General features: G+C 40.3%; 1 protein-coding gene across 3 annotated transcripts in view; it reads left to right on the top strand.

Annotated features, from left to right (window-relative positions):
• Positions 1 to 330: 330 nt before the first annotated feature.
• Positions 331 to 13247, top strand: part of MAPK6 (mitogen-activated protein kinase 6) — a 28150-nt gene continuing 15233 nt past the window's right edge. The window contains exon 1 of one of the 3 annotated variants that reach the window (XM_031453045.2): positions 331 to 496. The gene's annotated coding sequence lies outside the window, so the exon portion shown is untranslated. Of the gene's footprint in view, positions 497 to 991; positions 1176 to 1343; positions 1363 to 13247 lie in introns of those variants that run through there. The other 2 variants (XM_010977167.3, XM_031453048.2) reach the window with 2 other exon arrangements.

Raw genomic sequence — 13247 nt, 5'->3', positions numbered from 1 at the left:
CGAAAGCCTATTCCTCTAGGTTGCCCAGTGGCTTGCACGTAGTAGGTGCGCAGTAAATGCTTCCAAAGAGTTTGATCACCTTGTGCTCTAGTGTTGGGGCAGGTAATGGAGCAAATAGGGCCCGTCAGTTCACCTCCCCGCCGGCCCCCCGGCCCCGCCCACCGGAGGCAGCAGACGAGCCCGCGTGCCTCTCCCACCGCCCCCGCCGCGCACGGAGCCCAGTCACGGGCGTTGGAAATTCCGGCGCGTGCCGGCGCGCTGGGCCGGGCGGGGGCGGGGGAACCCGTGGAGTGAGCCTGTGACGTGAGGGGGCGTGCCTCCAGGACGCCCCGCCCCCTCTTCCTCGCCCTCTCTCGCGGGTCGGGGTTACATGGCGGCGACTGCGGCAAAGCGAGAGCCTCGGAGACGCCGCTGCCGCCAGCACAGCCGGAGACCTGAGCCGACACTGGGGGCTGTCTGTGGGCCTCGCACTCCCTCGATGAGTCGGAGAAGTCCCGTGAGTATGTGTGTGTACGTGTGCGGGGAGCGCCGCCGGGGCGGCTCGGGAGGGCGCCGCGGCGGGCCCGGCGGCGGCGTAGCCGGCTCCCTCCTCCATTGTGTGTGACCCTCCGGCGGCCGCCGCTCAACAAAGGCGCTTTTGTTCCGTCTCCCGCCCGCCCCCGGCCCTCCCGCCGCCTCGCCCGCTCGGGCCTGGCCGGCGCGTCCCCGCGCGGGCCGGCGGGCGGCGGTCCGGGGTCCCCGCGTGGGGCCGGCGGAGCGGCCGGCGCGCCCCTCCCACCCGGCACGCCCCTCGCCGGCCGCCGGGTTGGGCCCCGTCGCGCCGCCGGCCCCGGGGCCCCGCCTGCCGGCTGCGGCACCGCTGCCTGCGCCCGGTTCCGCGGGTTCGGAGCCCGGCGGGGCCGGCGCACGCGGGGCGGTGGCCGGGAGGGCCGGCCGGCCCGCCCGGGGAGCGTGAGGTGGCGCGGAGTCTCGCCTTCCTGGCACGCTGCCTTTCGAAATGCTCCCGCGTCTCCTCCCCCATCCCACTCGGGTGACTCGGCCTCAGCTGACTCCGGCCGGGCAAAGTCTCCGGCGCACTCGGCAAATTGCGTAGGGCGCGCGCGCGCGCGCGGCTCACACGGCTCTGCTCAGAGCCCTGAAGTCCTCTGCCCGACTTGAGTCTAACCATAAATCAGGTACAGAAAACTGGTCCGAATCGGAATTCCTAATTTCCTCCTCGCTTCTGCTTCAGCCTTGCTTGAGCTGCGTCCGGGACGTTGAGCGACGGGGGTCTGTGAAAGCCCCCAAATGAAAACTTGTTTTGTCAGTTCACTAAAAAGGGGCCTCCTCGCTTCGCTGTGCATTTTTCTCTGACTTGGTGAGGTGCGTTGAGAAGTAAAGGTGCCTTGGCCGCCTTTTGTTCCTTGGCTTAGTGAGACTCGATTGGTTCAGGTGTTATGTGGGAGCTCTATGAAGCATGATCTTTTTGATTCCTTTCCTGTTTTATTTTTTTCTTTTGCTTGCTCATTGGAAAAAGTCCAGGAAAGGGAAGCTGGTGAGGTGGAATTAGAAGCCTGCTGCATTTGCAGCAAAATTCATGTTCTTTCCTCCAATACAAGAAATGCTAAAATTCAATCTTCATATTAACTTTTTTTTTTTTTTTTACGGATACAAGATGATTTGTCGAGGGCAAAGAAAAATGAACAGGGGACAGAATGAAGTGAAAACAGCTTCAGTAGTTTTCTGATGGCTTAATTCTTTTTATAGCCTTGTTATTTTTTAAAGTTCTAATTGGACATACCTTCTCTTTTCAACGTTGGGAGACTGAGATGGAAAGAATAATCTGACTAGAAGAATGTAGGGTCCAAACAGGGCTGGGCCCTGAAAGGGAACTGTCTCTCGAGTTCTTAGAAATGTCAGATTTTAACGTTTGAAATATAATTTCTAGTTGGGTGGGAGAAACTTTACATTTCTTTAAGGCTTAATTGTTCACACATGTTTATGAAGGGGTTGCTAAGTGCCAAGGAGCATAAGGTTCTTTCACATGTATGTCCTACATCACTTAATAAGAATTGCCTTATGAAACTTGTACAATTGCTTGTTGGTGTCCTAAATTCAGTAATTGTAGTCATCTAAGAAATATGCTAGTTTTGAGCAGGACATGTTTTAATCACCTAAGTATTACTATTCAGAAATAAGCTCTGGCAAGTGAAGAACTGCTTATAAAAACCTTTATATTTGAGCATATTTTGCAGTTATTATTTGCAAAATGGGACTAAAAATGTTTGCTACCTTTCTATGATTAAGAACGAATCCAGAGAAGATTGATGTGAAGATGAGTTAATTTTGTAATAGAAAAAGCATATGTTCTGATGACAAGTGTCGGTACTAAAAGTGTTGCAGCATTTTGCGTAAGTTAATTTAAGCATCATGAGAGTTCATAACTGACAAAATAGTAAGGTTTGCTGACTCAGGGTACGTTGCTGAAGGGGATGGGGTCGGGTAGGAGGAAGCTTAGAAGTGCTGCAAGTTTTGAGTTGGGTGATGACTCATCCTGCCCACGGACTGCTACGTGGCCCTTTTTTTTTTATACGCTGTATTTTTTTAAATGATAGGCTAAAATGCTTCTGTCTACATTATAATTCTCATAGAGAAGCCACAGTTTTTCTAAAAAAAAATGGCTTCTTAAATTGCATTTTAAAAGGATATCATGTATCTCGCAGGTGGAATTTTGTAGTATTTGCTGGGAGGAAAGATAGAATTAATTTATGTCCTGTTTCTGCAATTAAATATTTGATACTAAAAAAATTTTTTTAAATTGATACTAACAGCTCCTTAGTTATTATTGAGAGAGGTTTCTTATCAATTATTTACAAAGAATAGTACTTTTGTGGTGTGAATCAAAATTAACATTTTTTCCCATTGGTAATGTAAAAGTTATCTTTATAATGTATAGAAATTAGTTTAAATAAGTTGTAAAAGCACAGAAGTATTTAATCAGGTACAGCTCTGAACCTATGAGCATTTCATTCTGATGGAATTATTATGTGGTGCTTTCTCTTGATCTGTAGGAATTTGCTGTTTTTGTAAAGACAGCTTGAAACAGGTATTATTATAGGCAGGATTTTTCATCAATCTTTTTCTAAGATAAGCTGAATGTACAGTTCCAAATTTAGGACTTTCGTTGAAATTTGGTAATAAAATATTTTGACTGATTGTAGAAAGCCATTTTTTATCAGGTTGGCATAAAATAAAATTAAGGAGGGGAAAAAAGATTGAGAACAGCAGTTTGTTTTAAAAGTAAGAAGAAAAAAACTTCCCACTCCCAAGTTTTTATTTGTATACTTATCTTCTCAAAATTATTTGAAGAGTTTTGTGGGCAGTAAAGTGTATTAATGTAAATTAAATCTTTGGAGAGATTTTAGAAGAACATTGCATGACTTATATAAAGGAACTTTAATAACATTTAATTCAAACTTTTAATTTCCTTCTAAAGGAAATAAAAAATATAAAAGGATTGTAGATTTTCAAAAGCATCCTGTCTCTTACAGGTTGAACATGTATTTCCAGTTTTTTTTTTTAAGTGTAGGTAATTAGCCATCATGCTTACTTCAGAATTTGTAAACAAGGTGGACATCTTAGCCTGTCTTTTCTATGAGATTTTGCCTCATGAAACCATGAGCCTCACCACTGCTATCCAATTCCTTGTTTGCATTGCCCTCTTGAACTGTGTTACTCTAGGGCTGCTGTTAAAAGAAGATGCCTCAAAAGTGAATTCTTTGTAGCATTGTTGGCTCCTTCAGCCTGTTTTGTGAGTTGTTAATGTTACCCTAAGGCCTGCTAGGGGCATGGGGATTTTGGTTGGTTGTATTGCTCAGAGCCCTGACTGAGACTTTACAAAAACGATGTTCCTATAGTCAGTGACTTTTTCCTGGGAGTTGCTTTTCATGTGGAGCTAATGCATTTAAAGTTAATACTGGTGTGGGCTGAGTCTACCATTGGTTTTTTCTTCCATGAACTGCATATTTGGAAAATATAGTATACCCCTTTGTCTTACATACCTGTCAGCCTTTTAAAAAATCCATTTCTGAAAAGTTGTACAGAAGTTGAATGTTTATATAGCAAATTACATTTTCCCATTGATCTGCATTTAAATTTGATATGTCTTTTCATGGGAAAATAAACGGTATCACAGAAAATGTTTGTTAGAATCCTAATGTTTACTTCAGGGGAAGAAACTGCCTCTGCAGACTGAGAAATCTGTGTGCATTTAATTCTGTACAACCATAAAACTATAATATTAGTGTTTACGGAGGGTTCAGGACATTATCTTGCCCTAGGTACATCACTTGACAGCTCAGGAAACTAAGGCCCGGAGAGATCTAAAACCTTGGTACTAACAGTATGATTTCTGGACCAGCAGTATTAGCAGCATCTGAGAATTTGTTAGAAGTGCGGAATCTTAACCCCATCTCAAGACTTACTGAGTTAGAACCTACATTTTAACTAGATTCTTGGGTGATTGAAATGCACATTCATTTCTAGAAGCACTGCTAAGTGATGCATACACAGTTGCTCACCTGGTTAGTGACTGATCTGGAAAACTTAGGTCTTCTGAGTTGCTCTTTCCATTGGCCCTCTTGAAAAAAGTCAAAAGGAAAATTGAGAATCTAATGGCTGTCCAATAGAACTTTCTATGATGATTGAAATGTTCTATTCTGTGCCGTCCAATGAGATCACCACTAGCCACATGTAACTATTGAGCATTTGACAGGTGGCTAATGCACCTGCAGAACTGAATTTTTTAATTTAATTTTAATTTATACTTAAAGAGCTGTATGAAGTTAGTGGCTACTATATTGGACAGCACAGATTTAGATGATCTTTGCCTACACTACGTTTAAAGTCTAAGCTGTAATTTATAACTGATTAGGCATAATTCAATAATTTCCTTTTTCATTTACAAATTGGAAAGATGGTATGTTTGTTAACTACCTTCTTTCCTAATATGCCCAGATATTATTTTAGTAATTATTATAAAGCAGTGCCAATTTTCTGGTTGATACTCCTGTGTTCAATAATGTTCAGTAATAATCTAGGTTGTAAGAATATACATTTTCCCATTTGTCTCAATAAAGATATTTTCACTTGGACTTTAAAAAAATAAAAATACCTGTTAAGTAAGTATTTCTTAATTATCTTGTGGATAGCATTGAGAGTTTTCTCCCCTGACCTAGTACCTCTAGGCTTTCTGGCACTTGGTGATAGCTGCCAGATTGAGCTGAAATGGCTTTTAATTGGTCTCTGCTTTCACTTGACCGTCTTCTTCAGTCCATTCTCCTCCCAGTAGCCAGAATCATCTTTTTAAAATGTAAGTGAAACCATGACAGTTGTCTGCTTAAAATCCTTCAGTAGCTTTCCTTTGCTCTTAGTTATAAAATTCAGAATCATACCTCATGTATTTGTTTCTATCTGTCCAGTGTTATCTGCACATCAGCCTCTGCTCCCTTTGCTCAGGATGCTGTCGCTACACTGGCATCTTTTCTTTTCCTCGAAAATACAAGTTCTGTCCTACTCTAGGTTGTATTTGCCTTTTCCTCTATTTGGAACGCTCTTATCCCATCTCTTAACAATGCTGGATTCTTCTGATCATTCAGATTTCAGCTCCTTAGATGGCCGTTTCCAAACCACCCAGTCATAGCACTTGGCCAAACCTGAAGTTATGTTACTAGTTTACTTGTTAGTCTTTTCTTACTAGAATGTAAACTCACTGGAAGCAGAACTTTAACTGTCTTACCTCCACTGTACTATCAAACAATGCCTGACACATACCAAGTGCTCAATAAATTTTTGTGCACTGTACAAATTGTTTGATTCCCTTAAACTTCTAAAGGGAAAAAGTATGTTAAAGATTGCATTATAGTCATTGTAACATGTGATTCTGGGTTTTTGGCTTGCCAAGTACATTATTGATACCATTGTAAAAACTTAAATAGGATCTGAGCATTAGTGTTAATTTCCTAATTTTGATTACTATAGTTTGGTTATGCAGAAGAGTGTCTTGTCTCTGAGAGTATACTGTACTATCAAAGGGTTGGGAGGGAATGTGTAATGTACTTGTCAGTAAGTTAACATTATTATTTGAGAGATGATCATGGGCTTTATTTACAACCTTGAGGTTCAAATCCTGGCTCTCACTGATGTGTGATTTTGAATGCATTATTTAAATTCTCTGAAGATCTTAAGACCCATTTTTCAATGCTGTTAGGATTAAATGTAAGAGTGGTATGCTTCACACATAATGCAGTCTTAATCAAGCTTGCTATTGTTCCTCTGTTCTTTTGAAATTCAAATATTAAAAAAATCCTGTTCTCGTGTTCAGTGCTGTGACTTCCTTTATAATATAAACAATTTTTTTCATTAATTACTTTTATAATAGCTGATAATGTAGGCTAAATGTGTACCAGATATGTTCTGTCTTCAAATTAGAACTTTGAGCCATATTCCATAATATAGTTTTTTAATATCCTAAAACTGTATAGTTTCAAAGTAGAAAGTAGAGCACTTCAAAATGATTTCAATTAAAATGTGTATTTAACTTGATTAACATGGTTAATTTCTGTTTTCTTAGGAGGTGCCAATGAATCTGTGGTATTTAAATATAATGTGTTAGTTTATATTGTTATTGATGTAAAAGCATACAAAAACTGCTTAGCAAAATAAATCATTACTTAAAATTGGTGGTTTATTTAGTTTTCTCTCGTTTTCCTTACCTTTACTCCCCATTGATGGACATGTTACTAGTAAGCATCAAGACCAAAAAAGGAAAAGGTATTTAAAGATAACCCATGAGCCTTTTATTATTTATCAGAGTCTGTTTTGAGTAATATAACTACTTCACTAACACTGCAAACCTTACAGTTGCATGATTCAGTTTACCTCCTAGCATTTTGTGCCCTTGTATTTTACTTTTGCATGTGCTATAAACCCCACAATACATTAATACTTTTGCTTTAAGCAATCAGTAGTCTCTTAGGGACACTTAAACATGTGCATTGTTTTTTTGGTTGGTTTTTTAGGCTTTTTTATATTTTCCAGTTACTTTTTCTGCAGATCTGGGGTTCCATTTGGTGTCATTTTCCTTCACCCTAACGAACATCTTTTAGCATTTTTTGTAGTGAAAGTGCTGGAGACAAATTATTTTTGCTTTTGTCTCTTTTATTTAATCAATTTCATCAATACTTTTATTTCATCTTGTATTTCCCTAGATTTAGAATTCTGGGTTGATAGTTTTTCTTTTGGCACTTGAAAGTTTGTGTTGTCTTCTGGCTTTCATTGTTTCCAATGATAAGTTAGCCATCGTTCCTATTATTTTTCCCTAGTATATACTTTTTCTTTTTTCCATAGTTGCTTTTAAGATTTGGTCTCCCCACCCCACCCTGCCCCTACCTTTTTCAGCAGTTTAACTATGATGTGCCTAGGTATGGGTTTCTTTGTATTTATCCTGCCTGTGACTCATTGAGCTTCTGTGTCAGTGAGTTGATGTCTTTGATCAGTTTTGGAAAGTTTTGTCTATTATGTCATCACATACTTCTGCCCTGTCAGCTTTCTGAACCTTGATGCTCTCTACTTTGCAGCCTAGCTGCCAGCTCTTTGGATTGCTTAGACATTTTCTTTGCTTTCCAGTACCACCTCAGGTTTTCTTCACCTCATGTTATTGCCCATTTTCTTAGAAAGAATATCATCTGCCTTACTCAGAGTGCCTTGGAGAGGTTTATCTCACAATTCCTGTCTTGTCCTCCATCTACAGAGGACAGCTGTCTTGGACACAGTGGAGGCCCATATGGTTCATGAGATTTTCTCTCAGCTTTCTTGCCTTGCCCTCAGACTTGTGCAGTCAGTGAAGACCCATGGGGAAGAGTTGGCAGGTAGGGCTTGTAACTGGACTTCCTCTGAATTCTAATCCATCACCTGAATCCACATGCTGTCATTAAAGTTTGCTTATAAATTTGGCTGATTCTTCTTAATCTTATTAGTGGAAATTTCTTACTCTCTTACCACTTTGCCAGGAATAAGAATATCCATGGTCTCTTGTCTTATGAAGGGCTTTACATTATCTGGAATTTATTTAGAGTTCTTTGCATCATCAGCTTTCTGATGGGTATTTTAAAACCTACAATTTTGTGACTTAACTTAGTTTATCATGGTTTATAGGGTTGAGAGTAATGGTGTCTTGCCACTTTCTGCATTCCAATCAGAAGTGGAAATCTGGAACCTTTTATTAAACTTACAACGTTTTAGAGCTGGAAGAGACCATAGAAATTATATAGTTTAGCTACATCATTTTCCTGATGAGGAACTGAGACATAGAAATGTGAGATGCTTTGATTGCACAGCTAATTTAGCCACAGATCCTGGACTAGACTTGCGATCTCTTTAGTTCATGCCTGTTTGTTTGTTTGTTTGTTTGTTTTTCTTTTATATGGGTTTAGTGAAACCAGGTAGGAATTTTTCAGCAGTGACAAACTGTAGTGCGAATGTGATAGGAAGCTTAACACTATTTTTTTTTTATCTTGCAAGCTTTGTGCAGGACTAGAGAAAATGAGAAGTGAAAAGAGAGGAGAAAGGATATTCCAGATAAGTTATATGCCATTCTGAATTACTATTTTTTAAATTTCTAAATTTTATTGAAATATAGTCAGTTTACAGTGTTGTGTCAATTTCTGGTGTACAACATGTTTCAGTCATACATATATGCACATATATTCCTTTTCATCTTTTTTTTAAAAATTGGAAACTCTAATCAAGCATGTGGTTGTCTCCATTTGATGAGGGTCCAGAAATGTTTTGTGTGGCCTTGCACAATGTGGCCCTCTTCAGACCCTCACCAGGGTTAGTTAGCTCAAAAATGACAGCAGTTCTGTTTGATGTATAGTCTGGAAAGCTGTGGTGTGAGATGCCATAGACTCTACTAGGATGGACAAAGAACTGTAAAATCAGTAATGTCAAGGTCTTGCATATCTTCATGATACATACTTGATATCACGTGGGCTAGTAAGCCGTTTTACAGAATCCTGCTCATCTGATTATATAGATACTATTTCAGTGGCACAGCCCCTCTCCACTACCTCAGCAAACAAACCAGGAGCTGTAATAAAGCTGAAGTGTTTTTGTTTCTTCAGTCTGAGTGGGTTGAAATCAATTGCTTTCTTCATGTGTTGGCAGACCTGTGTGTTCATCCTAGGGTGAGGCTCCTGGGGGAATGCCTGGAAAGGAAAGTACCATATCTAGGAGTCATCACTGTTGTTCCCACATGGTAGGTCAGGATGTGATCAGATTCTGAAAAAAAATTGAGGGCAAAGCTTGTCTTCTACAAAGTGTGTTACTAGCAAGTAGTATATGTCATTTACATGAATCCATTCAGTAGTTTTTAAGGTGCCTACTAAGTACCAGATACTATGCTCAGAAAATGTCAGTAAAGATACTTAGTCCCAAACTTTTTATTTTTTAAAATAAAGCTACAACAAAGAGGAAGGGAATGGTGCCCAAGAAAATGAAAGTTAGAGGATTTGAAGATCAGATGAGATGAGCTTGGGGATGGATGGCAAAAGACAAGGCGAAGGGGAGAGTGCTATTAGGAAAGAGAAGAGAAAGAAAGCTTAGTGGGATGGGGGCAATCTACTACAGTGTTCTAAGAATATGTGCTTTATTAGACCAGATATTTATTTATTTATTTATTTATTTATTTATTTATTTATTTATTTATTTATTTATTTATTTATTTATTTATACCTTTTCTGTACCTTAACATCTAAAGCAATGCCTGACATCTGGTAAATACTCAGGGTTTTGTTGAATGAAAGTATAATTGGTGGGTGTAAGAACTGAAGCTGTTTTAGTCAAAGCTGTTCAAAACATCTCGGTTCTCCATGCTTCAGGGCCATGTTGGGATTTCATTTCCCTACTGCCTTGAAGTAGATGTGAACAGGTGACCTGCTTTGGTAAATAAAATGTGAATATAAGTGTGAATATAAGCTCATTTTTGGACAGAACCTTAGGCGCACTAGTGAGATATTCCCACATCTTTCCTTCTGGCAATGAAAGGGTTGGTAGCTACTTAAAGAGTTCAGGTAACAGCTCTGTTGAACTTGTTGCATGAAAAGGATTTAAAAGTGTTTTAGGTCACTGAGATTTGGGGATTGTTACTGTAACACTGCCTAGACTATCCTGACTATTACAGAAATTTATATTCATTTTTGTTTGGGTGGAATCTTCAGATTTCCAAACACACTCGAAGAAGAAGGCTGCCCACATGTCTCCTGCTTATGTATTTGCTCCAGTGTTTCCTTACCATTGGTTAGAAGAGGAGTTTTAGAAATGAGGGCTCAGGCAGGAGGAAGATAGGAGAGGGTTATTAAAATTATTTTAAAATTTCCAGCCATAAATTTGAGAAGGGATTGTGTTTAATATTTAGCGTATAGCAATTTCAATCACATTTCCCCCCATTCTGGGCATACGACCATAATAAGTGAGGAAAAAACCACTGAAGTAAAAGACTTGTACTGTGCTATCATGGATCATAGACTCTTAGAATTAGAAGAATCTTTAGAAATTCTTAGACTAGTTTATCTGGTCTGTGAAGTTCCAATATTCCAGTATGGGTACCTAGAGTAAATAGCAACTAGAAATGAACATCAAAATAAACATAATGACATTTATTTTATAATGGCTTTTTAAATGGTTGAAGTCCTTAATGTTAAAATGTATTTAGGCAAAGGTTCAGACAATTTAAGAACAGAAGTTAGGAGTAGAAGAATTTTTAAAAAACTGGATACTGTGTTAGAAGCTATGTCCATCTTTGAAAGTTTGTCTCCGAAGTTAACAGTACTTACTGATAGCAGGCAGAGCCTGTTAGGCTTTGGTGCTTAAGTGTTAAGGTCCTCCCTCCCACCCCAGGTTCCCAAGATCATTCGCTGACACAAGTTTGTACTTCGGGCCTCCCTGAGGTCTAAATCCTGAGAGGGGTCCCTGATAACTCTTAGGGCTACCCTGCATTAGGAGCAAGGGCTTTGCCAAGAATGTATATGAGCAAGCAGTTAAGCTGTAGCCTTTGGCCTTCTTTGCCCTAGAAACTTAGTAGCTTTGATGAGAGCTTGAGAACATGATCTTTGGAAAGGGTGAATTTGTTGTAACAATACCTCTCTGTGCCAGGGTTAGGAGACAGTCATAGGTGAATATAAGTAGAGCTCAACCTTTCCCTTCTCTCCAAAAGCAACTGGGTTTTGGCTGAGGAGATTTCAGGATGGGTGAATGCCAGTTAACTCAAATTACTCACTTGACCCTGGAGAAGAGCAAAATAGGCAAGAGCTGTTGGGGTGGGGGGAGGGGGGAAAGGCTGGGAGTGAGTGTGATCAGGCCAGATGACCCATGTCAGCATTTAACCTGAGAAGCAGCAGAGTGGGAGGTGAAAGAGAAAACCAGATAGGTAACCTTTACGTTTAAGGCCCTTACCTCAGACTTTGCACATCCAGACTCCCTTTCTGACACTGGCTGAGTTGTTCCTAGATTAGAAAGGAAAGAAAATCCAGTTTCTGTAGAATGTGGAGATGGGGCAGAGTGAAGTTATTCTACTGCCTTTTATTTTTCTCTGTTGCATTTTATAACTTTACTTCATATGCTTACACTTGACTCAGAGTACCTGCGTTTCTCTTGGTGTGGGGGTAGGCTGAGTAGCAGAAGGCAGGAGGCAATTTAGGGAAGAATGGAGAGCTTGAGGTGACAGAGGTAGTTAATGCATTTTCAGGGAACTGCCTTATGAATGTTGGAAGCTGGTACCCAGCCTGGGCTACGTAAAGAGCTTTTACTTCCATTTATGGTGGATCACTGAAAGAAGACCAAAGAGCCAATTTCATTCTTATAATTTTCTGCACTTTGTTTTATTTACCAAATTGTTGTTAAAAAGAAAACATTCACCCAGCTAAGTAAAACTTACCTAAGATCTCTCTCAAAGCAACACAGTTATCAGCACTGAGGTTGGTAGGAATGGGTAATTTTTGGTGGCAAAGAAATTGGAAAGATGGTAGAAAGGGTCATTTTTTAGTTACTATCCAGTCTTAGTTTTCCTTTTCTTCTCTTGAGGTATTTGGAAAGTGCAGAAGGAATATAGAACCCCAGATCTTTCCTGAGTCTAAGCCTTGAACTTTGCTTTTATGAAGTTAAACATGAATGATAGTGGAGAAATGGTATAAATGAGACGTTTCTATAGGTCATTGATGTAGATGGAGGATGCACTGACCAGTAATCTGCTAATCCATTTGAGTTGCACGTGTATTCTCTGATCAGGCTAAGGAGCTCCCTCCCTGATTGATGTGAAAGATGGAGGTGATTGGAGAGGTCAGGATTTGGAATATAACTGCCAAAAGGGCCAAGGTGATAAGGAAAAAGCTGTTTTCATGGTCACTAAGGGGGAGTATGGGAGACCTGTGTCTTTTTATGGCTTCCAGAGGCACACATCTTGACCTCTCTCATTAGGTTAAATCCCCCAGTGTCTAGGGTCTCATAGCTTCCTGTACCATCCTGTACCACTTGTCTCCTTGGCACCTGCTTTTTCCTATTGTTAGCTTACTATTTTTTGTCTCCAACCATACTGTAAACAAACTCCATAAGGGCAGTGCTCAAGTTCTTACTTACCGTGTTATCCCCAGTGCTTAGTATATTGACAAGTACGTAATATGTAATTATCAAATATTTGCTGAATGGAGCGGGAAACATTTACTGGATCCAGTTTATCATGCAGAGGTATAATATTACTTACAACTTACTGATTAAGGTGGGCTTACTTTCCAAGCTCCTAGGTGAAAAGGTGCTAAATAGCTTTTGCTGCAGTGGATACTGAAGGACTTTGAAGAGCACTACTCACAGAGCAATGAGGCAGATCACTGGGCAAGCACTGTTGTAAATAATAGGATCTCCCCCCACCCCCACAATTTTTTATTGGTACAATCCTCACTGTCTAGTGGAATTACAGTTTTATTGATACTACCTTTGGTTTGGTCTCATATTTCTTGTAAAATCTGCTCAAGGCTTTCAATATAGTCATCATCTGAATCTGTAATGAGGACTCTGCAGTTCTCAGCCTAGGCACAAGCTCCTACCCTCCCCAAGATGAATTTTTACCTGCTCTTTACCCCAGTAAGTGCTAACCAGTCATTGAGATTTCTGAAAGGGCATTCTTATCCTTACAGTTGTTTCTGGTCTATAGTGCTTCC

This window comes from Camelus dromedarius, chromosome 5 (assembly GCF_036321535.1).
Source record: "Camelus dromedarius isolate mCamDro1 chromosome 5, mCamDro1.pat, whole genome shotgun sequence".
NCBI classification, from domain to species: domain Eukaryota; kingdom Metazoa; phylum Chordata; class Mammalia; order Artiodactyla; family Camelidae; genus Camelus; species Camelus dromedarius.
Note: the sequence above shows the minus strand (reverse complement) of the source record. Positions and strands in the feature narration are given on the sequence as shown.